The sequence below is a fragment of the Oreochromis niloticus genome, linkage group LG2 (assembly GCF_001858045.2).
Source record: "Oreochromis niloticus isolate F11D_XX linkage group LG2, O_niloticus_UMD_NMBU, whole genome shotgun sequence".
NCBI lineage: Eukaryota > Metazoa > Chordata > Actinopteri > Cichliformes > Cichlidae > Oreochromis > Oreochromis niloticus.
In genome coordinates this window covers 6,087,230-6,109,538 of record NC_031966.2, presented here as the reverse complement: position 1 = coordinate 6,109,538, position 22,309 = coordinate 6,087,230, and the positions used below count along the sequence as shown (strand labels likewise).

Below are 22,309 nucleotides of genomic sequence, written 5' to 3'. Positions count from 1 at the left end.
GATGCTGTAAGTACTAGTCCATAAAAAGAAAGTCTACATCACTTTCTGTTCTTTAGATAATACTTAGGTTAGTGTTAGTCTCATCCACCACAGCCACCGTCATCTGGAAGACCTGTGCTGCGTCAGGTGATGGAGGAACTCTGATTCAAACAGTAACACCGGCAGTGCTGCTGTTTGAATATGGATGTGCTTCAGCAGCTAACAGTTCAATATTCAGCAGCACCTGTCAGGGTACCTGGCTCTGGTGACCCAGTGCTTATGTTTGCATTATCAATATTCTTTGATGTAGACTGTCTAATGGTCCTTTGTGTTTCTAGATCTTTAGTATTTCCTGATTTCTAGTTCTTAGTTCTTGTTACTGTGTCTCCCCCGTGATCCTCGTGTCTCGTCAACTCTGTTATGTTTTCATGTCTGTTCTTTCCCAGTCCCTATGTCAAGTCTGTGTCTCAGCGTGTGTCTCATGTTTCCTGTTTTACTTTGATAGTTCCTCGTCTTGGGTTAGTGTATTCTGTTTTGCTTCCTCCCGGTCTCATGTGTCTGTGTGGGATTAATCCGAGCTGCGTTTCCCTCGCTAGCCTCTTGTATTTAGTGTCTGCGCAGTCGCGTTCTCCCTTGTTCCCTGCTGTGTGTTTTGCCCAACTGCCCGTTTAGTTCATGTGTTTCCTGTGATAACCCGACAGTTTTGCCCAGGGAAAGGACTCAAAAGCAGACTCACAGGTGAGCAGTTCAGGACAAGCTTTATTTAACTCGGGAAGCCATGAAAGAGGGAAAGGCTTGGAAGGGATAGTGAGGGACAAGCTGCCGACAGGTGCAGGGAACAACGAGGGGGAACCAACTGGGATGGAGGAACCGTGGAGGGTCTGTATGGAGACGGAGGAACAATAATTAAAACGAGATTATGAGTTATTGACTGCAGGGAATGACTGGAAAAATAACTGTTCTTGCTTAACAGGCCCGATACAGAGTGCACTGAGGATGGGCAGTCCGGGGTAGTCAAGGCAGGCCGGGGGCAGGCAACCGAGCAGGAGAAGTAGCCAAGGATTACCAGGACAGGTAGGTGAGAACACTCCAGGCAGTTCGAGCCACGTCAACCTCTGTACACGGAGAGATCAAGTTAGACCAGGAAAAAACAAGATCATGCGTTTAAGAAAACTAGAGGCCAAGTTACCGCCAGATGGCACACAACAAACTGGTGAAGCATGGTAGACTGGTCAGGGTTTAAGAAGCGCTCCTGCTGATTGCATGCAACGAGGTCCAGGTGGGATTTGGAAGGCTCCACCCCAAAGGGGAGGAGGGGGGACCAGCAGCCACAGATGGAAATTCCCAGGCAATCCCACGGACCATGACAGTTTCCCAGTTTGTTTTGTTCTTTTGGAGTCCAGCAATAAAACTGAGTTTTGAGTTAAATTCATCCAGTGAGTCTGCATTTTAGGTCCTTTCCTGCCTGTCGTGCACAGCAAACATGACAGCACCTTGCAGCAGCCTGCCTTCCATCAATCCAGCCACCTCCACAGTTGTCTGAGTGGTAACTACGTCAGAGTGATAACTACTCGAGCCTTAAAAAAGCCTCTCAGCTGAAGTTCTCTCTGTGTACCTACCTGCTGTCTCCATCTGCCTCCTCCAGTTGCCTGCCCTCTTCTCCACAGTTACAGAGACAAGCATTCACTGTGGAAAACACACTTGTGTGGAGGGAAGCTTACCTGTGGTTGACCTCACGTACCTGCCTCTCCTCAGCCTGACTGTTTCTTCCCGTGTCGATGGAAACCTTTCAAACCGGTAATCTGACTCTGTGTCCTATTTTGAGATCCTAAAATTTACTTTTATCATGAAATCAATATTTTATTACAGAATTATTAAATTAGTTTTATGCACCATCCTCCAGAAATGATGCAGACTTTTACTTCAGTTCATGAGTCAGGCTGACGCAGTTGTAACCAAAGAGGTTAAATTATAAACTGCAGTAAATCAAACCTCTGTTTAGAACAAACTGGAGTTTGTGTTCACTTACCAAGGCGTCAGTCTGCCTTCATGAAGTCTAATCTTGACTGAATTATCAGAGTCAGAGAACCAGAATGGCACTTAATGGATGATGATGAGGATGACATGCTCAGAAATGATCTGTGGCGGGATACGAGAGAGGGAGATGGAGACAGCAGAACGAGATGCTTTCCTCTTAAACCAAGCTTCGCTGTCTCCTGACTGATGTTGAAGTTTTGGCTGTGAGATGACCGGGACACATGCAGGTGCTCTCTTCTGGCTCCTGTACCTGCCTTCGCTGCTCATCATCCTGCTGCAAGCAGGTATAAACTGTTGTGATCTGCAAGAAGAAAAGAGTTCAGAGGGATGGTGAGTGCTTACACCTGATGGACGTGCTTGTTTGTGCTGCGAAGGACGCTGGGCGGGGCTAAAGCACAGTTAATAAAACCACCACAGACAAACTTTGATTCGTATATCTGATGTTTAACAATTGTGTGAGCAGGATGTGTTTGTGACCAGCTCTAAGTCAACACAGCCCGGTGTGAGACCACAGAGCTCATTTCTCTGAGCGTAACTCCAGCTCTTCACATGCTAACTCAGAGTGAGCGGACAACTGTGTCAGTATTGTTTCTTTGCTCATTCTCATCGTTTGCCATCTCCATTGAATAAATAGTGGGTGGGACCTCAGCTCGGCCTCTGGCCATCTATCCAGCTGTCGTGCACCAGACGGCGCTCGTCAAATCTCGACAGACACAGAAGGATGATCTTTGTCGCTGGGCTGTAGTGTTATTGTTAATTATAGTTTGGCCTGAAGGTGGAAATCATTGTCACGCAGTATCTGGAAAGTTTGACACATGAGAAAATGATGTGCGTTGTTGTAGAGGCCTGCGGGTCTGACGTGATGTGCTTGTTGAGTTTTTCCTCCATTATTTGAAGAAATATGAGACACCTGACCAGGAGCCCTCCTGGATGCCCTGCAGGTGAGCTGCTTCAGGCATTTTGACCTGGGAGGAGGCCCTGGAGCAGAGCCGGGACATGCATGATGTGTCTCTGGTGGTTTGGGGACATCTCAGTGTCCCCTGCAAGAGCTGGATGGAGGGGCTGGAAAAGGGAGGCCTGAGCTTCAGATTTTTTATTATTATAATTCTAATGCATTCCCTGACACTAAAACCACATTTTGTCCCCATAAGTGACTGTTGGTCCCCACATGTAACATGCCAATTTTCTGTCCATGCAAAGATGTCTAAACATGTACACACACACACACACCCACACACACACACACACACACACACACACACACACACACATGATGCAGGAGCTTCATCTGTCCCTAGAAAATAACCTGATATTACTGAGTAGATTCAGTTTAAACCAACAGATCAGCATCCTGAGTCTTAAGAAAAGACTCACACACTGAGCCTGATTGAATGTTAACGTCATCCAGCTGTGCACAAAGTTTAGCTTCACTGAGGTCAACATGTCATCACTGTGGACACACACACACAGAGTTTGCTCTGTGACCATAAAGGATTCAAATATGAGAGATAAAACATAAAAAATCTTTGTGTCGTTTCCTGGGACTCGTTTACATGTTTTATTGGAAATCCCTCTGACCTGAATGAGTTTGACTCCTCCTGAAGTCACAGAGGTAACATCAGGATTAACTCTCAGTTTTTCCTTCTGTATGTGTCTGTAGAAAATATATCCCTACGACAGAGACTACACACAGTTTCCCTTTGAATGGATGTGTTGATACTATGGTCTTCAGGTCCTTCTCTCTCTCTCTACTTGATCAGTTTTTATAGTTTTATGGTTTAACATGTTTTTTATTCCCATTTATTTGTGTATGTTTTTCATTTGGTAACTTTAAGGGGGTTTGAAAGACCCCTGTAAATAAAATGTATTATTCTTATTGTTTTGTCTCAGCCCAAACCATCAGCAGAGAGACGCTGTTTTCTTTCTTTCTTCGTGTTTTTGTCCCCACTGTAAGTGAGTGACACTCACAGTGGATCTGTGGATTGGTGGGTTTACTCTGTGATGTTATCAGGTCTTCATCTCACACCATGAAGCACCAGGAGATGCTGTTCTGAGTCATTTTATATGGATACGACTGAAATAAACCGTGGTGGCCTCGCATCACTGACAAACTAAAGATACCACAGCTGAACCGGTTTCACTGCAGGACATTGATCTGATTAGCTGCACAGAAATATGCGGACATAATGACACTGACACTTCATCTGATTTAAATATTTATTTTATTACCCTGCAGGTACTCCACTCTCTGACACATGGAAGGAATTATTTTAAAAAGAAGGCCCGAACATCGCAGTTAGAAAGTAATGATCCCATAAACAGGGCTGTAACACAGAGCTCTGGGCACCGTGGGCTGTCTGTGGGCCCCTTCTGTTCCTAATCTATCTCACCATTGTTTTATTTTTATTTTTTAACAAATAATTAAAGCAACAGCTGTACAACAATCTGCAGGGATTAGGGGCCATAATGAACCACTCATAAAAATCTACGACTGCGCAGTTTGAAATCCACTTTAACAACAACAATAATAATAATAAACACTGGAGTTAAAACAATGGAAATAACCCATACATCAAATAATAAACAAGTTTACAGGATATGAAATCAGTGAGAGGTTAAAGTGGAGAGAGTCTATGTTAAAGAGCAGAGGGTTCATTATTTGGAGGTCAAATAATTCAAACGTTGTAAATCTGAAACATTAACGAATGATGCTCACGTGCATTCCCCACGTAACACTGCCTGAAAGGTTTTCTTGTTATCAAAGTCTCTGAAAGGACATTTAAAGACATTTAAAATCAATAAAACTATCAATAAAGGAGTGTAAATAAAATAATTATCATTGTGAAAGTTTCACTAACAATCCAAATGTATTTGTGTTGATGAACTGACCGCACAGATGCATGATGTTTTGTCAGTGATGTAGTGAGACATGAAAATGTTTATGAGAGGAGTCTGTACTCAGGCTTGCTGCTAAATAAACATCCCTGATGACCTACAAACATTTTTTAGTGTTATTCTAATTAAGGCCAATTGTAATATGTAAAATGCTGTGTCCTCAGAAAGCCCTGCTGCACTCACAGCTGCTCCACCATACAGCAGGCTGAATGCTGCCTGATGCTCAGCTCTATGAAACTCTTATCGATTGGTGTGGATACTAATTTGCATGATTTGTGGAGCTGAAAGTGACATCAGAGCCTCCACCTTTCTGTGGAACAAAGTCCAAAAAGCTCAGCCACCCGGACGAATTATCGCCTCCACCCAGCAGGCTCTGTGTGCAAAAGTGACGTAAAATTTGGCTTCCGTCCACCAGCGTCTTCAGGGTCAACTTCATGATTGTTGGTGGGAAAAAAAAGTATTTTAACTTAGAAACCACGAGTGTGTGATGTGTGACGTCAGCATATACAAAGATTTAAGATGTCAAACTGACCCTCGAGATCAATCGACTGAGGGTCAAAGCGATAATATTTTTTTAAAACTGTGTTTCTGCCTTTGTTTATTTTGACCCCAGAAAGAGTTTGTTTAAAGACTGGACTGTCCATTGACACAGAATAAGAAACATTACACTCTAATATTGACAGCGATCACATGGTAGGTCCCACTGTGACCCCTGACCCGTAGGGACCATGTGAGGTCAAGGTCAGGCTTGGTCTCTCTCCCCCGATCACGTCATCAGGAACGACCAAACGGATCACGTTTGTCAAGTGACGAAGGTGGGGGTGTGAGTGGGGGGCAGGCTTCCCTCGGCTGAAGGCTGAGGAGGAGGGACCAGAGCGCAGCGGGTGGAGCGGGTGGATGTTCTGAGTTCAGCTCCGGCTGCGCGCACTTCTTCAGCCTCCTCCTCGCCTCCTCCACCTGTCTGGACCTTTCTCCGGCTCTCCGCGTCGGACGCGCATCGCCGTCTTTGCGCGTCCCCGCGTGTCTGCGCTCCTCGGTGCTCGTGGCTGTGAGTTCGGAGTGGAGCACAGTGGCCGTGGCTCGTGGGGATGTGGTGACATGCTTGCGCAGGAACGGTGAGTGAAACGTCTCGCTGTGTTCTGCCGTGACCTCCGCGCGCACACGGAGGAAGCGCGCAGGGATGACGTGTGTGAGGGAGTCGGAGCTCTTTGGCCGTGGAGCGATGTCACGCTCAGATTTCTGCGAGTTTCCGTGTGAAACGCAGACGTGATCACGGAGCGTGGATTACTCACCTGTCTGCGGACACTGATCGGTAACGGACTTTGAGTGCAGCGGAACCGGATCCTGTAAGTGAGCGCGTCTGAACTGCGTGTCCCTGATTGTTGGTTCTGAGTGTGGGTCCGTTTGGATTCGCGTGATTTGGGGAGTGTTGGGTTGATCCTGAGGTGACACATTCACCTGCGTCTACCTGCAGACTCTTTGTGTTGAATGAGCAGAGGGTGTGAGGCAGTTTTTAAAGGACCCCAGTGTGCAGGCAGAGTCAGGCTCTTCCTTCACTCTTGTCAAACTTGGACTTGGCTGTTTTTCCTTCTGCGCACTCTGCTGTTATCGTCGTTATTGTGTAACGTTTATGGCTCTGCAGGGGATTGGCAGGACTCGATCAAAGGTGCAGGTTTGGAGTGTTAGTGTCAGCTGCTGTGGCCTCGGTGTGACCGGGCTCCTCCTCGGGTCAGCCGTCAGCGCAGAGCCGCTCAGACTGGCTGATTCCCTTCCTGTCCCAGTGTTCAGTCTTTTCTCCTCATGATGATTAGACTGTGCCATTTCCAGCAAAAAGTCTTCTTCTCACCAGCTTCTCTTCTTACTTTAAGCTTTGCTGGGAGGTTTTAGTCCATCAGAGGACAGAGTGTAGACTCACAGCCGCAGAGACCCTACCCACCTCATCCACATGTTTGCGCTCCAGCCGCTGCTCCGTCTGGCTGAGCGTTAGGTGTTTGAGCGAGTGGGCTAAAAGCAGTAAGAGTCATGCTGTGGTGGGATATTCTTTGAGTGGTGCAGTCTGTCGGTCCAGATGTTGATGCTGGACGGTATGATGTTTTAGAACAGCAGGAGATGAAAGTTCAAGATCTTAGTTCAGTGGGAGTGTGGCAGATGTTTGTGTTAGGATGACTCGTAGAAGAAAAACTTTTGCTCAAACTATACATATATAGTGTGCTGATGATCTTAACACAATGCTGAGTGAGCAGAGCGAGCGTTGTTGGTGTCATTTCCCCGACTTTAACCTTGTGCAGATGCTGTAACAGCTGCTGACTGCTGCAGTTAGTAGGAAGGACAGGTGTACGTACATTTGTTTGACACTCTTACTGCCCTGTCTTACTCTTTTCTGTTCTTTCACTCCTTTCATGTCAGAGTTCTTAATCCTGCAAACAAAGCTTTGAATTGTTGTCTGATTTCTAAATTCAGGGAAAAGTCGTCACATTCTGAGAAACGAGACGAGTGCAACAATCTCGGCAAAGCTGGGAATAAGACCGCTGCAGCTACAGATCCCCAGAAATATGTCAGTGCTTGAAAAATAACAGCAGACGTGACGTCACATGGATAAGCATACATTTAAAAACAGACGTTTTCACTCAGCCCTGCACTCAATAAGTGTTTTTTAATTCTTTGTCTGTTTTCACTGCCTTAAGGCACAATCAACCTACACAGGTTTCTATGGTTTCATCCTCTGCATTAAGCACACTGTGCTTGCATAAATGAAATGCGCTAAATAAATAAAATTGCCAGCATCATGATATGTTTTTCACGTCACTGTCGATAAATATGATGATATAAATCGAGCCACTGTTTCTGATAAATATAAAGGTTTCTTTTTACTTAAAAAGGTTTAAATATTTATCTTCTGTCAGAAGTCGAACACAATAAAATGTAGAGCTGCATTTTAAAGAAAAATCAAAGACATAAAATAATGATTAATACAAAAAAGTCAAACTAAAATTGTTATTTTTGTGTGTCCAAATGTTTGAAATAGAGCCAAACAGGAAACACGTACTCATTTAAGAATCGTTCTCATGTAAATGAAGAAGAGCATGACACTGACACTCAGGTGTTTAGCAGCCCAAACATTAGCACCTGTGGTCTTCCTCTGACTCTGTCCCAGCCACATGATTGGTTCAGCTCGGTACTGTTCTCTTTGTCACCGGCTGTTTGTGCTGTCTGTCAGAACATGCATGGACGAGCTCTGTCCGCTTTATATCGACCATGTTTCATGTCTCTACTGCACGATAATGAATCTGATAGGTTTTTCTCCCAGCTCTGATGTTGGTTCACAAACACAAGGCCCTTATGGAGGATAACACACAGGCTGTAAACAAATAAATATGCACGTTTGTGGTCATCTGAACAGTCTGCATGTCTAAGTGGGAAAGTTAGTGAACGCACAACACTGTCCACGGTGTGTGTGGCTGCTGAAGCTCTGTGTCTGTACTGTGAGTGTGGCTAAAGTCTAAAGAAGAGCTTTAATGTGACCCGTTTACCATCTGTGTGACCAGAATGACCAAATGCAACAGTCCAGCAGGTTGGATCAATAACTGGATCTCTCTCTCTCTCTCTCACACACACACACACACACACACACACACACACACACACACACACACACACACACACACACAGCATTTGCTGAGGATCAATAGCCGGTTGTCTCTGTGATGCGGTCGCTGTCTGCCTCCACCTGTGCAGTAGCTTCACACCTGGCAGGCTGACAGCAGAGCTCTTATGAGCCTTGCTGCATAATTAATTGGATTAAAATCACACTTTTGATCAATTACAGCATTTGCATGTTGATGAGATGTATTTTCAGCCTCCTGGGCTCTGGAGGCAGCGGTTAAGTGTTTCATGTGTGAGGCAGGAACAAACGCAGTAACTAAATCAGCTTCACTGTGAGGTGAGAAATCATAAAAGGCGCACAGTTGTTAATACTAATGATGATTTACGATGCCAATAAAAGTGACTGTAATTAACTGTGAAACCTAAACTGTGGTCCTGCGATAGGAGCTCGGGGGCTTCCTCCATATGTTGTATCGTGGCTGTGACATTCATTAACCCGGCTGATCTGTTATCACTCTGGCTGTTTATTGATGTTCAAACCACTCGATGTCAGACGTCTTGTCAATTTTGCACGGTGAAAAAGAAACCTGGAGGATCTGCTCTACAGCAGATCTAAGAGCGTCCCTCACTGTGTCTCGGTGTACACAGAGTAAAAGCAACAGTCATTAACAGACTTTAATTAGTTGATTCCTTAATAAGCAACTCCTTTTTATTAGAGGTGGGGATTATTGAAAGACCCAGCAACCTCCACCCAGACCTGCAGCAGTATTTACTATTAGCATCAGATTCAGTATTACAAACATACAGTGCAGGTTAGGGTTAGTGTTGCACTCTCTGACAAATATACTGGTGTATGTCATTGTGCTCTGAATTTGCAGAAGAAACTAGAAGAAGTTGGACCATGAAGAGACGTTTTAAAGTCCAGTAACTGCACGATGTTTAATACAATAATGCAATTCCTAGTAGCTCCTACTAGTAATTAGCCCCTACTAGTAATTACCGGCCTATTTCAAAATTGACATTTATAAGCAAATTTCTAGAGAAAATTGTAGAAAATCAATTCAGGTCCTTACTATGCAGATTACACATTGTTGACCCTTTTCAATCTGGCTTTCAAAATCAGCACTCCACTGAGCCTCCTGTCTTAAGGGTCTGTAATAATCTATTAATGGCTTCTGATGCAGGGAATTGTTCTGTGATCATTTTGCTTGATCTCACTGCAGCCTTTGATACCATTGACGACAAAGTCCTACTTAACAGGCTGAAGGTTTTGGCTGGTATATATGGATCCGCCTTAGACTGTTTTTTCCTACTTATCTGATAGGACCTTTTCTGTTAGGACTGACAGGTTCACCTCTAACATTGCCCCCCTAACCTGTAGGGTTCCACAGGGCTCAGTTTTGGGTCCATTATTATTTTCTTTTTACATGCTTCCTTTAGCTGGCATTATTCAATCTTTTACTGACATTTCGTATCATTTCTATGCCGATGATTCAACTGCATATGTCCTCAGCCTCATCAGCTGCATAGGTTGTCCACCCTAGTCCAGTGTTTAACTCTGATTGTTTTTCAAACAGTTACCTTGTTTTAAATACAAATAAGACCATGATTGTAGCTCCTCCTGAACTAGATTCTAAAATCAGTCAGGTTCTTGCCTCTTTCTGTCCTTCTGCCAAGTCAAATATTCGAAATCTTGGAGTAATATTTGATTCTTCTCCGGGCCTTGACTCACATGTAAAGTCTTTGTCTCGTTCCTGTTTCTTTGATTTAAGGAACATCTCTAAACTCCGACATATGGTTTCCTCAGCTGAATTAGAAAAAATTGTTCATGCATTTGTGTCATCGCGTTTAGATTATTGTAATTCCCTGTTTACCAACTTGGACAAATCATCTCTTTCTCGCCTCCAAGCTATACAAAATGCAGCGGCCAGGCTACTGACACGTTCTAGCAAGCGTGCTCACATTACTCCCATTTTATATTCTTTACATTGGCTCCCAATAGATTTTAGAATTTGTTTTAAAATTCTTCTTTTAACATACAGAGCACTAAATGGCCAGGCCCCAGATTATTTATCCAAGCTTCTTACAAAATACACTGCTGCTTGTTGTCTTCGCTCACAGACTCAGAGTTTCTTGGTTGTTCCCCGTACACGACTGAAGACGAAAGGGGACAGAGCCTTTCAGTCTGTGGCACCAAGGCTGTGGAACAGTTTACCACCACAACTATGTTTGCTTGACTCTGTGGAATCCTTTAAAAAACAGTTACAAACTTTTCTGTTTAAACAAGCCTTCTGTTGATCAATGCTTTTTACATTTTTTTTTTTTTACATTTTTTATTTTTATTTTTTACATTTAACCTTTTGTATTGTTTATGTTGTCTATTTATTACTTAACGTTCTGTTTATTTTATCCTTCATGTACAGTGCTTTGTGACTGCCTCTCTATGAAAAGCGCTTAATAAATAAACTTTACTTACTTACTTACTAACTTATAACATCAAATAAACCTCATGGGCCAAAATCATCGTGATTATGAGGCATTTTGAGTATTTTACCAACTTGAATACGGAAATGAGAAACCACTCTGTCTGAGTCGGTGGCCATGCTGAAAAAAAAAAGTCTGAAAGGATGTTAATATTTTAATTAGGCCTGATGTATCGTGCACTGACCTTTATCGCTCCATTCAGAGAATCTGCTTTATGACAAGTGGCTCTGATGCTGCGGTGGCTGTTATCGCTGGCTGTAATATCCTGATGCTGTACATTAGTTGCAGTGCTGAATTTCATAACATCACTGAGAGAACAATTAGCTAAATCGTTTATTCGATGGATTTTAAACAATTACATGATTTATCTAAATGTATTTTAGAGGAGCAGGTGTTCAGGTGAGTGTCGGTAAAGGCCTGATGCTGTGTTCCCGGCTCTGCTTTGGCGATGATGTCATTGTAACAGCAGCCGCTTGAGATATGTCGCATGAATGGAAGCTGTACACAACCACTATGTGTACAGCTTCTGCACAAGTCTGCGCAGAAATCACAGGTCAGTGGGCATCAGGACATTTGCAGACCTGGAGTCACTCAGTGAGACAAGCTCCTCAACATTAAGGAGGATTTGCAGCTTGTTCTGAGTGGAGACATGTTTTGTCTAATTTCAGTCCGTGAGGATGAAGCAGAAAAAGCTGGGGCAGCACAGAGTGCGGGCTTGAGGAATCTCCGTGTGCCTAGACTCGCTGGGAGCCGTACATCACCTGAAAGCGCTCACAGTTGTGGAAGTTAAAAAACTGCTGCTGCGGCACACTTCAGTGCTCTTTTAGTTGATCGTGCACCTTCCACGTTTGTAACCTTTGAGTCTCTGCATCATCTCATGCAGGTCTGGGTCACTTTATGAGTTGCTGTTATGTGGCCGTGTTGATGGATGACCAGCGTGTCAGCCATAACCACGGCACCGGGGTTCGCCTCAGCTGTGTCCTCCTGACCCTTACGGCGTTGGGAAGTTGGTGGCAGATCCTTTGGATTTTGGGCTCATTCCTTGGAGCAGTTCTCTTCAAGTCAGGTTTCTCTGGCTCATGCTGCTGTGGTGCGTCACTCAGGGTCTCTTACACAGACAGGGTCATCCTCACAGAGGGTCACTCCTGACCAGTGTTGGGCAAGTTACTTTGAAAAAGTAATTAATTATAGTTACTAGTTACTTCTTCAAAAAAGTAACTGAGTTAGTAACTGAGTTACAAGACTCTAAAAGTAATTAATTACTTGAAAAGTAACTATAAAAAAACCGTTTAACCCTCTGGGGTCCAGGGTATAATTGGCCATTTTTGACTACTTTTGATTTGACCTCTACATTTCAAAAACTATTTACTGTGTCTTTTTGGTATCATCCTTTTCAGCACAACCTCACGTGTCTGAATTTACAGTTATGTTTTTATTTTGACATACTGTATTAACACAATTGATCTAAAATCAGACAAAAAACATAAAATCCGAGTAGAGGAAGTTATATTTTTTACTGTAACAACCACAAACATGTTTATTGAATCATATTTCATAACTTCAAATGCAAATATAAATTGTCAATTTTAAAATCATATGGACAAGTTTTGCAAACAACAAAGTTATTTGCATCCATTTACCTTTTACCCTTTTTTAAATAACCATTTCAAACTATTTACAGAACAATCAGCTGTTCTGCATTAAATAAGATGCCACACAAATTATTTGTGCCACTCCAAAAAAATTAATTTCTGTCCACTATAAAGGAGAACATCACAGCCTGATACCTGCAGGTCTGACAGCAGCAGGTGTATCACTGCTGTTTCTACCTGGAAACAGCAGTCGCCTCATTGTTCTGACACACAACACAAAACTATCCACAACACTACACACTAACTACACAAGACAACACATTAACTACACACCCCAAACACGCTAAACGTCACAAATCTCACACATCTCAAAACTCGCTCTCTCTCTTTTTCTGCTGTCTCTCTTTCTCTCTCCCTCTCTCTCGCTCGCCGTCACTCCTGAAACTTCCCCTTCTCTTCCTAAATAAACAAATGTCATGTTGCCATATCATCTTTTAATTGGTCGACATGGTGAATTTTTCCACCAACACGAACGGGCAGTTTTTTGTTTTGTTTTTTTATTTTTTGGTCATAAGCAGAGAGTGCTCGCTAGCGCTGTCCTTAGACAGTAAACGTAACCAAACTATTCAGAAAAAACGCAGCGTATATATTGTTTATCATGACTCTGGTTTTACCTGGCCTGTCAACACAATTTAAAAACTGGTATATATCACCATGTTGCTTTATCATCTTAAAGTGGTCATGTGATTGGCTTACCACGACTACTTTATTCTTCCTCATGTATGGTTTTGCCTCCTTAGCTCCAGGTGTTGTGCCAAAAAGTGATCATTTGCCAGAAAGTGATTGCCGCCCGTGGGAGCGCGCGCAGCTGCTTAAAGCTGCACGCGCAGCTTTAAGCCGTTAGTAACGCCGTTACTTGTAACGCCGTTATTCCCATCACTGCTCCTGACCAGAGCCTGCTGCCACCAGCTGAACTTTAAGAGACCAAGCAGAGCACTCGCACACTGTGCCACAGCCTGAAACACTTCAGTCACCCATTATAAGGAAATGTCAAACCTAAAGCTCCTAAACTTGTTTCATGGGGAAACACAGGAGCACAAAGATGTGTGTGGATCCAGAGCGCGATGAGGATCGAGTGGAAGGTTGATAAAATCCTGTAAAGGTTGTTGTAAAGACAGCGCTTCACTTCCTGTTTGCTACAAATTCATTTAATGTGGTTGGCGGCAGGAGAGGTCACGCTCATTTCAAATTAAAAAAAGACAAAAACTCGAGAAAGCTATTTGGCTGTTTTTGTTTCCGCAAAATATCCAAAAATGGTGTAAAGAAAAAAGCTTTCCCATGTTGTTGGTCCCATTGTGTGCAGTGTGTAGGGTATTATTGTCATGACCTGTTAAACTGTTGTGCCTTCAAAGGTTACAAAAGGACAATTAGAAACAAAAACTGGCAGAAGGAGGAGGATAATAAAGAGGCATAATGAAGCAAGCAGGGTTAAAGAGAGAGTCACACAGAGACAGAGAGGCGGCGAGGGAGACGATCGGGGCAGCCAGAGTTCACGAAAAATACAAAAGGGGAAACGGATGTGAAAGAAAAAGAGCACGGAGGGCAGGAGAGGTGACGCTGGGGGCAGGAGCAGGGGCGGGGAGGTGCACTGTGGGAGACAGAGGGTATTTATTTTAGGTTAACCTCAGACGCTCCACCTGACAACCTCACTCACACTGCGAGACGCTTCATGACAACCTGCCTAAAGCTTGTCATGCTGCTGTGTGTGTACTGTATATGGTTCTTATGTTGTTGTTATGATTGTATTATTCTTGTGTGGCTTGTTTCTGGGTGTCGTGCCCTACTCACATGAACACGTTTCTTCTGATGAACGCACCGGTAGCAGCGAGGGATCGAACCGCCAACCTTCTGATTCCTGAGCCTCAGTATAATGAATCCAGCTGCTGGATGAATAAAAGGGCTTGTGAATGCGGGTTAATTGGACGTTGCTCTTCGGCGTGTTCTCCTCTGGTTGTAGGCAGGGAGCATTCAGGAAGCTAACCTCACTGAATCAGTCTCTCTGTTCATGTTACAGCTCTGCAGAGACATAAATCTTAGAATTCAAGCTCAGGGATGGTGTCAGAGAATAAAAGCGGACGACTTTGAGGAGGAGGCCTTTGGCTCGCGTTGCTGCTCAGTGAAAGAAATAAAGTGTGACAGAGAGGATCCCTGCAGGATGCACTGGGCGACTTTGAGTGTCCTCGGTGTTGGCGTGCTGCACAGCTGCATGAGCGAGCTCAGGTACTCGAAGTCTTTATGTGGACTGATTTAATGCTCCAGGCTGTTTTATTCTGATCTGTGCTCAGTTTTATTGATCTTTTTGTTCAGTTATCACACGTCAAGGTGAACTCAGTGAGCTGGTACACTCTAAGTCAGTCCAGATAAGAAAGTCAGCAAAATTCCAAAATGTGAGAAAGCAAATGTCGTCTCTCATCATTTATGCATCAGGGTGCTCCAGTCTGCATTCACCTCCAATAAGACTCAGGCCATTTGTTCCAGCTGAAGCACACAGGAAGACTCCGGGGTCTGTTTGCTTTCCTGCACCGCTGTTTCACGTTAGAGTCGTTGCTGCTGACGCGTGTCTGTGTCGGATCTGCACACTTTAAGTGCTTTTTTTTGGGGGGGAGAGCCTGAGGTGGATGCTTTTTGAGTAGCATGATATAATTCTGCTTCTGTTTGGATTTACACTGTCCCTTCCGTCTTTGAATGTGGAGAACAGAAAGTCATAGATCTTGTTGTCATTTTTAGGGGGTGGGCGGAGACTCTGAGGGACTTGTTCCTGTCCACTTTAATGATGCCGCAGGAGCTTCAGAACTGTCATTCCTTTGTTTGGTTCACTTTGAGCCTTTAAGTCCTTTTTGAAACATTGAACAGGTGTGTATGTGATTTTAAAAAGCAGCTGTTGTTGCAGATTTAACATCTTTAATTTTGACTCTTTTTCTATTTTCTGATTTGATTCTTTAGTCTTTGTTTTTGCTGGTGTTTCAGTGCTGCTGTCTTTGACTCGAGTATTCTGATACTCTTGCTCAGCAGTGGTAAAGGTAAAGGTTTACTTGAGGGTGTGCTGCTCCGGTCATTGATGAACTAGGACTGTGAGTGCACCGAGGGTGATTTAGGATGTTCACTGGTTCCTGAGCACTGATTGTGATTTCACAGGTGCACAGACCCTGCCGCTCATTCTCATTTACAGTTGCATGTACAGATTTACTGTGCACACATCATTATGAGCCCGTCCTGTTCCTGTAAAGCGTCTTTAGCTGTGAGTCAGAAACGACGGCCTGAGACACCATCGTGTTTCCTAAAGCGAGGTTTGAGACCAGCTTCCTCCCGTCACGTATGCCGTGATGTGACCCAAGTAGTGATCCGTGATCCACACTCCATTTCTGTTCTCTCAGGACAGCGAGCTGAGATTCACCCCAAAAACCAAGCAGAGCAGAGCAAAATGGATCTCAAGTGGGGGTGGAGGCTGGGTAGTGTAGGAGTCTGGAGCAACGCTGAGCAACAGAGAAGCTGGAAGTTCGGTCAAGGACGTCATCACAAAGTCGGCTACTGTTTGCTGTTTTCTTTTCAAAGCAGCTTTAATGAACTCCTGCAGGAAACGTAAAAAATTCAAACTATGTGACACAACAGCAGCACCGGAAGCTAAAAACGGTCATATTTGGTGTAAACTGAGCCGACAGTTTACCCAGAGGCTCAAAAAAAGCCAGGAGTCAAGTGCTGAGCTTCACGCTATTTATTTGTCACAAACATCCGAGCCTTTTGTGAGAGATGATGTGAGTGATGAGATGGTTGTGCTGTAGCCCGTTTAAATGTGTGCGAGGAGCCGCTGTTTAAACTCCTCCCTGACAGCTGTTTATAACCGCCAGGTCTTACTGGCAGAAAGAGGGCAGCAGCTGGGGGGCAAGAGGAGCTATTTCAGCATCTTCCTCTTCTCGTGGACAGTGTAGAGGAAAACGTAACTAAATTTCAGAGTTGGTGCACGTAAAGATGAAAATGAAATGTAGATCTGTTTTGCTGTGAGTTATGTGGCTGTGCAAAACCCCCAAAGCTTAAACCTGCACAGCTAACCTGATGAAATCACAACCTGATGAGCACAAACATTAATCTTGAGGCTGTCACACAGCCACATGCAGAGTTTCTGTGTTAAAAGCTGAGTTCGGTGGATTGTGCAGCACCGTGCTCTCTGGGGCTTTCACATTTCACATTTGAGAAGGAGGAGGAAGCTGCTGCTGTCTAATAAATAGTTTGGAAGGGAACATCAGAAAAGAGAAGCCCGGGGTGTGTTTACATGATAGCATGAGTGTGTGTGTGTACCTGTGTGTGTGTGTGTGTGTGTGTGTGTGTGTGTGTGTGTGTGTGCTGGTCACACAGGCTGGAATCGGGTCTCAGTCACAGAAACATAAACGGTCCAATCACAGCATGCGGCTCAGCTCACACATACGAGTGACGCCACCGGAAACATCATGGTGTACAGCAGTGATCAGCAAGGACAGTGTTTACTGTCACATTCTAAGAGCAGCATACAAACAGGATGAAGCAACGACACAACAAAGTCGAACTTAATGATAATCTGCATTTACAGATATTGTCGATTTTTTAAATAATCCTGCTTTTTTGTAGATGTTCCTATCATCTTCTATCATCACATCTCTGTAAACTTTTGAAATGAAGGTTGTGTTTTTTCGTTATAGTAGAAATTCACACAGAGTGACGCCACCTGAAATCGTCACATGGTCACATGATGCTGTTTCCAATAGAAGCAATGGGATTGTCATGGTCCTGAGTCTGATGACTCAGTGTTTTGTGTTTCTATGTTCTTGTTTCTTCTGTTATATCTTTTGTTAAGGTTTGCCATTTGTTAGGGTTTTGTTCTGTGCCTGCCTGCTCCCACTTCTCTGTGTTCCCTCTGTCTGTCTGTCCATGGTGTCACACTGTCTGCTTGTGAATCTGTCTGTTAAGTTCAGTGTCTTGTATGGTTCTCTGTGTCTGTGAGTTTCCTGTTTTATTCTGAAGGTCTCTGTCTCATGTGAGTGTGTTCAGTTTATGTTTCCCCTGTCCCGTCAGCTCTGATTTCTCCCAGGTGTGTTCCCCTCCTGTCTCTCATCCCTTGATTACTGCTGTGTGTATTTAAGCCCTGTGTGTTCTCCTGCCTGTTGCCGGTTCGTCTGCGTTAATCCCCTCCGTCATCCTGAGTGGTTTCCCTGCATCTGTCTGTGTCTCTCTGTCCTTCACCCTGTTTGGTTATCATTTCAGGTTTGACCTTTAGTTTTCCCAGTTTAGGTTTCCTCGGTTGCTTCTCATACCCCTGCTGCCTGTTGGTGTCATTTTGCCACTTTGAAAATAAACACTCACTCATATCATCCGTCCTTTGCCTGCGTTTTAGGTCCTTTAATAATTCCACACAGCTCATCCTACGAACCGAGACAGGGATTAAGATCAAGGGTCTATAATCATATGGTTTTCCACGAGAGTTCTTCATCCCGACAGTCGCCAAATGCTGGAATCATCTTTAATAATTCCAGTTTTACCTTTTATGACATCACAGATGACCTTTTTCATGAACTGACCCACATAAATCAAACCAAACAGAATCAAATGGCAGGGATGCTCAGATCAACGATTCAGACTTTATTCGCACAACGTTTCATGCAGGTCAGTGAGGTTCGAAGAGCTTCACACATTATTCACAAGCTGATAAGACATAAGGAGAAATCCTGAAAAAACCTCAATATGTGACCGTTCAAACTCAAAATATCAGTGAATCAAACAAATACGGTAAGAGCCAATAAAGAATAAATGAATGAAATTCACTACAAACCAGCTACATCATAAAATAGAAAAAAATGTGAGTGAGTGAGTGGATAAAATGATGTAGTGTCGGGTTCAAATCATGAAGCGACGATAAAAATATCTGTTAAGTTAAAGAAGGTAATAAAGTACAAAACTGGGCTGGAGAGGAGAGGTGGGCTCTGAGCTGCGTCTCTGTGGAAGCAGCGAGGCCCTGGCCATGTCTGAAGCTGTAAAGTTGAAATCGTTCAACTGATCTTTGATTTGTTCCCCTAAACAAAAACATCTGGATTCATGCGTGGCTGAAACATCTGGCCTGTCGTGTTCAGGTGTGTTGGAATGGAAGAGAGGACCAAACGCAGGACTCGCAGGCTAGTTGAGAGCAAGCACGGTGTTTATTATAAGGACAGGATGAACTGAACTGAATGACTGAGCTAGACTGGAAACACACACGAGGAATCGGCGATGACGAGACAAAGTGAGGGAAACTCAGGGCTGAAATACACTGGATAATGGTGATGAATGGAAACACGTAAGAACACAGCTGAACTAAAGACACAGGAAGTAGAACTGAACATAGTGCACAGAGACAAAAGGCCAACACAATAAAACACAGGGTCAACGACCCAGCAAGCCTGATACAGACGAGTCTCTGCAGTCTTAATAAATGTCCTAAAATGACCAAACCTGTAACACCTGCACAAACAGCAGCTGACATCATCCACTCAATACAGCATGAATTCAATGGGTTTATTTCTTTATGGATGTAGTTGTCTTAGTCTGGATTTAAAAACCTCCTTAAGCTCAGTTACAAATATCACAAATTCACTTTGAGGGAGGTCACAGTGTGCAGCCCAAAGTACTGTACCATAAAGCTTTTCTTCATTTAGATCAGGAAAACCAAAGGAGAGAGAAGACGGCATGACCGCAGAGGACAGACAGGTGAGGAGTAATGCAGGTATACCTGGGAACGGAGCTGGGACCCTGTCCATGCTGTAACTGACAGCCTGCTGACAGGATCAGGAGAAATATTTTAGTTTGTGGCGGTCAGAAGTCGGACTCAGCGAGCACCAACACAGACGGTGAGAGTCTGTGTGTGCTGAGACAGCGAGGCCCGTCTGCTGTTCGCCTGACCCGAATGTGGCATCCATCCAGGATTTGAATTTCATGAACACTTCTGTGTGTGACGGCGTTTCAAATTGGAGGATCTAACTTTTAACAGTCTCTCTGTGAACACTTTTTATTAGCAACCGCTGAAAATAGACCCTTGACTTTTCCAAAGTGCTCCTTATGTGGGTGGAGGAGCAGCAGCAGGTGGAGTGGTCCATCCAACTGTAGGCTGTGACAGCTTTAAAGTTCACGAAGGACGGGTGCCTATCTGCAGTGTGAAAAGACACAGTAACGCCGCCTTGCAGATATTAAATGCTGCCTGGAGAATGAGATCATTTTCTGTGTTTTCTCTCGTCTGTCTCACTCTGTCTGTGCAAAGACGGAGGAGCTCCAACAGATTTCCACCTACAGTGGAATAAAGACTAACCATTGAAGCTTAAATCTGCCATCGCAGCACGAAAAGAAAAGATAAGCTCAGCTTTCTTTTCCGTAGAGCAACAGTCACATCCAACATCTCCACATATTCATGCCATCAGTGTCATCGCGTCAGTAAAATCGTTTAACCTGTTGAGTGTGCCCGGTACCGGGGACAGAGGGGGAACATGTGGTTTCACGGGCTGTGTGTTATTTAAATATAGACGTGTGTGGCATCGACAGAGACGTCAGAATCTCAGCTCAAAGCCCACAAAACCATTTCCATGAGCAGCAAACAGCTGAAACACGAAACAATTAAAGAGCCAGTAAACACATCCTGCACAAAGATGTAAACACAAGGTGCAGATTCCACCGTTCTCTGCCAACATCTCACAGACTCGTGAGATGTTCCCTCACACTCTAAATTTCCCTGAACCATCACGTTTGAAACATTAGCATGAATTCTGTCTCACCTTTGCTGTCTTGCTTCTAACAACCCCACCGTGATAAAACCACACTTCCTGCACAGTGTGCTTCACGTGCAGTTTCCCATCACTTCTTTACGCAGCAGTCTGCCATGTGTACAGTGTGGCCGTCTGCTTTTTGATCTGAGAAAACTCAGTGAAGGAAACCTAGTTTCTGCTATTCAGTACTTAAGAAATTTCAGCTTTCACAGATGGAGACAAATTGTTGTACACTGTGGTGCAGTGAGGTCCTAAAGGATGGGCGTGGTCAACGGCAGCACTCGGGCAGGCTGTGGAGATTAAACGATGCTCAGCTGGTACTGAGAGTCACACTACGGACACAGGTTGGATGGATTCATGCTTTAAACTCATCAGACCAGAAAACGTTTCTCCAACTTCTGCTGTCCAGGTTTGAGAGTCTGTGTGAGCCATAGCCTCAGTTTCCCGTTCTTACTCACAGCAGTGACACCGGTGTGGTCTTCTGCTGCTGGAGCCCCTCTGCTTCAAGGTTCAGAGATGCTCTTCTGCAGACTTTGGTTGTAGCGAGTGGTTACTGGAGTTATTGCTGCCTTCCTATCAGCTCCAAGCAGTCTGTCCATCCTCCTCTGACCTCAGCGAGTCATTTCCTCCCACAGAGCTGCTGCTGGCTGGATATTTCCTCTGAGCTCAGAGATGGTTGGAGATCAGACTAACAACCATGCCACATTCTTTCTTCATCATTCTGATGCTTGGTCTGAACTTCAGCAGCTCGTCTTCACCGCTGAGCCACGTGAATATCTAATCATATTATTCTTATTACTGACATTACAGGTTCTGTAATCTGAAAAGAAAACCCAATAAAATTCACATTATTGTCATTATCTGCTCAGCTCTAGAATAAGAGCTGATTTTCAGGAATAGAGGGAATAATTGCATATTTGTTTTTGCATTGAAGGTGATCAGTGGATGTTTCCAGATGTTTGCTGGGTTGTGTGCTCTGATTATTCTGTAGCATATGTTTTCCCACCTGCTGGGCCATGAAGAACCTGATTGCTTTCTGGTTTTGTCTTGCTATTAATCCCACAGATGATATTCTGTAAGATCGGTGCAGCAGTCTGGAGGGAAAACTCCTTTAAAGCTGCAGCTGCAGTCACTTTTCTCCACCTAACGCCTCTTTGCTATGTCCTGGTTTGGAGTAGGCCGACCTCCACGGCGGGCACAGGTTCAGTCCGACTCCACCTGCCTTATTCCTCATCAAACCCTCCAGCTCTGAGCAGAAACTCATCCTGTGTGCCAAAGGCTGGAGAGGCGAGGAAGATGTGTGCTCGAACCACGTGCTCAGAGTCATCGATGGCCTCGTTCTGTTGTTTTTCTTATGTGTGGAAATAAAAAATCCATCACTACGGAAAACAAGAGGAGCATTTACCCTCTTTGGGTCACTGAAGATGTTTCAGTAACAGATGAGATTGCTTTGGACTTTCTGATTGTAAGTGGGAGCAGCTGGGGCCCATGTACTTGTCAGAGTCTGCACTGATCTGCTGGCACTTTGTCGCAGATGAGCTTGTTGGTGTTGGTCTCTTTCAGCTCAAGTGGAGATTCAGTCACACCACAGGCGATGGAAATGGAAAGGACAAGGCGAGTGGAGAGCTGAGCTAGTTTGGATACATTTGGGTAAAAAAGTAATCCAGGGAAGGCAAACAGGAAAAAAGAACTTTGATGGAGAGACATAATGGATCTATAACGGATGGATGGATTAGCTGCATCCATGCGTCCACATGTTCACTGCCTGGACTTCTGTTCCGTGGGAGCGAAAGCTGCCTCTTCCAGACTGTTAGAGGAGAGATGTGGCCAGGGGAGAGCCTGTCCCTGAGCTCAGCAGGAGCCAGGAAAGGAGACGGAGCTGATGAAATGCCAACATCAGTCTGT

The 22,309-nt window shown here is 44.3% G+C and overlaps 1 pseudogene; it reads left to right on the top strand.

Annotated features, from left to right (window-relative positions):
• Positions 1–5,016: 5,016 nt before the first annotated feature.
• The window catches only part of LOC109203602 (5-hydroxytryptamine receptor 4 pseudogene), a 75,309-nt pseudogene continuing 58,016 nt past the window's right edge, over positions 5,017–22,309 (top strand).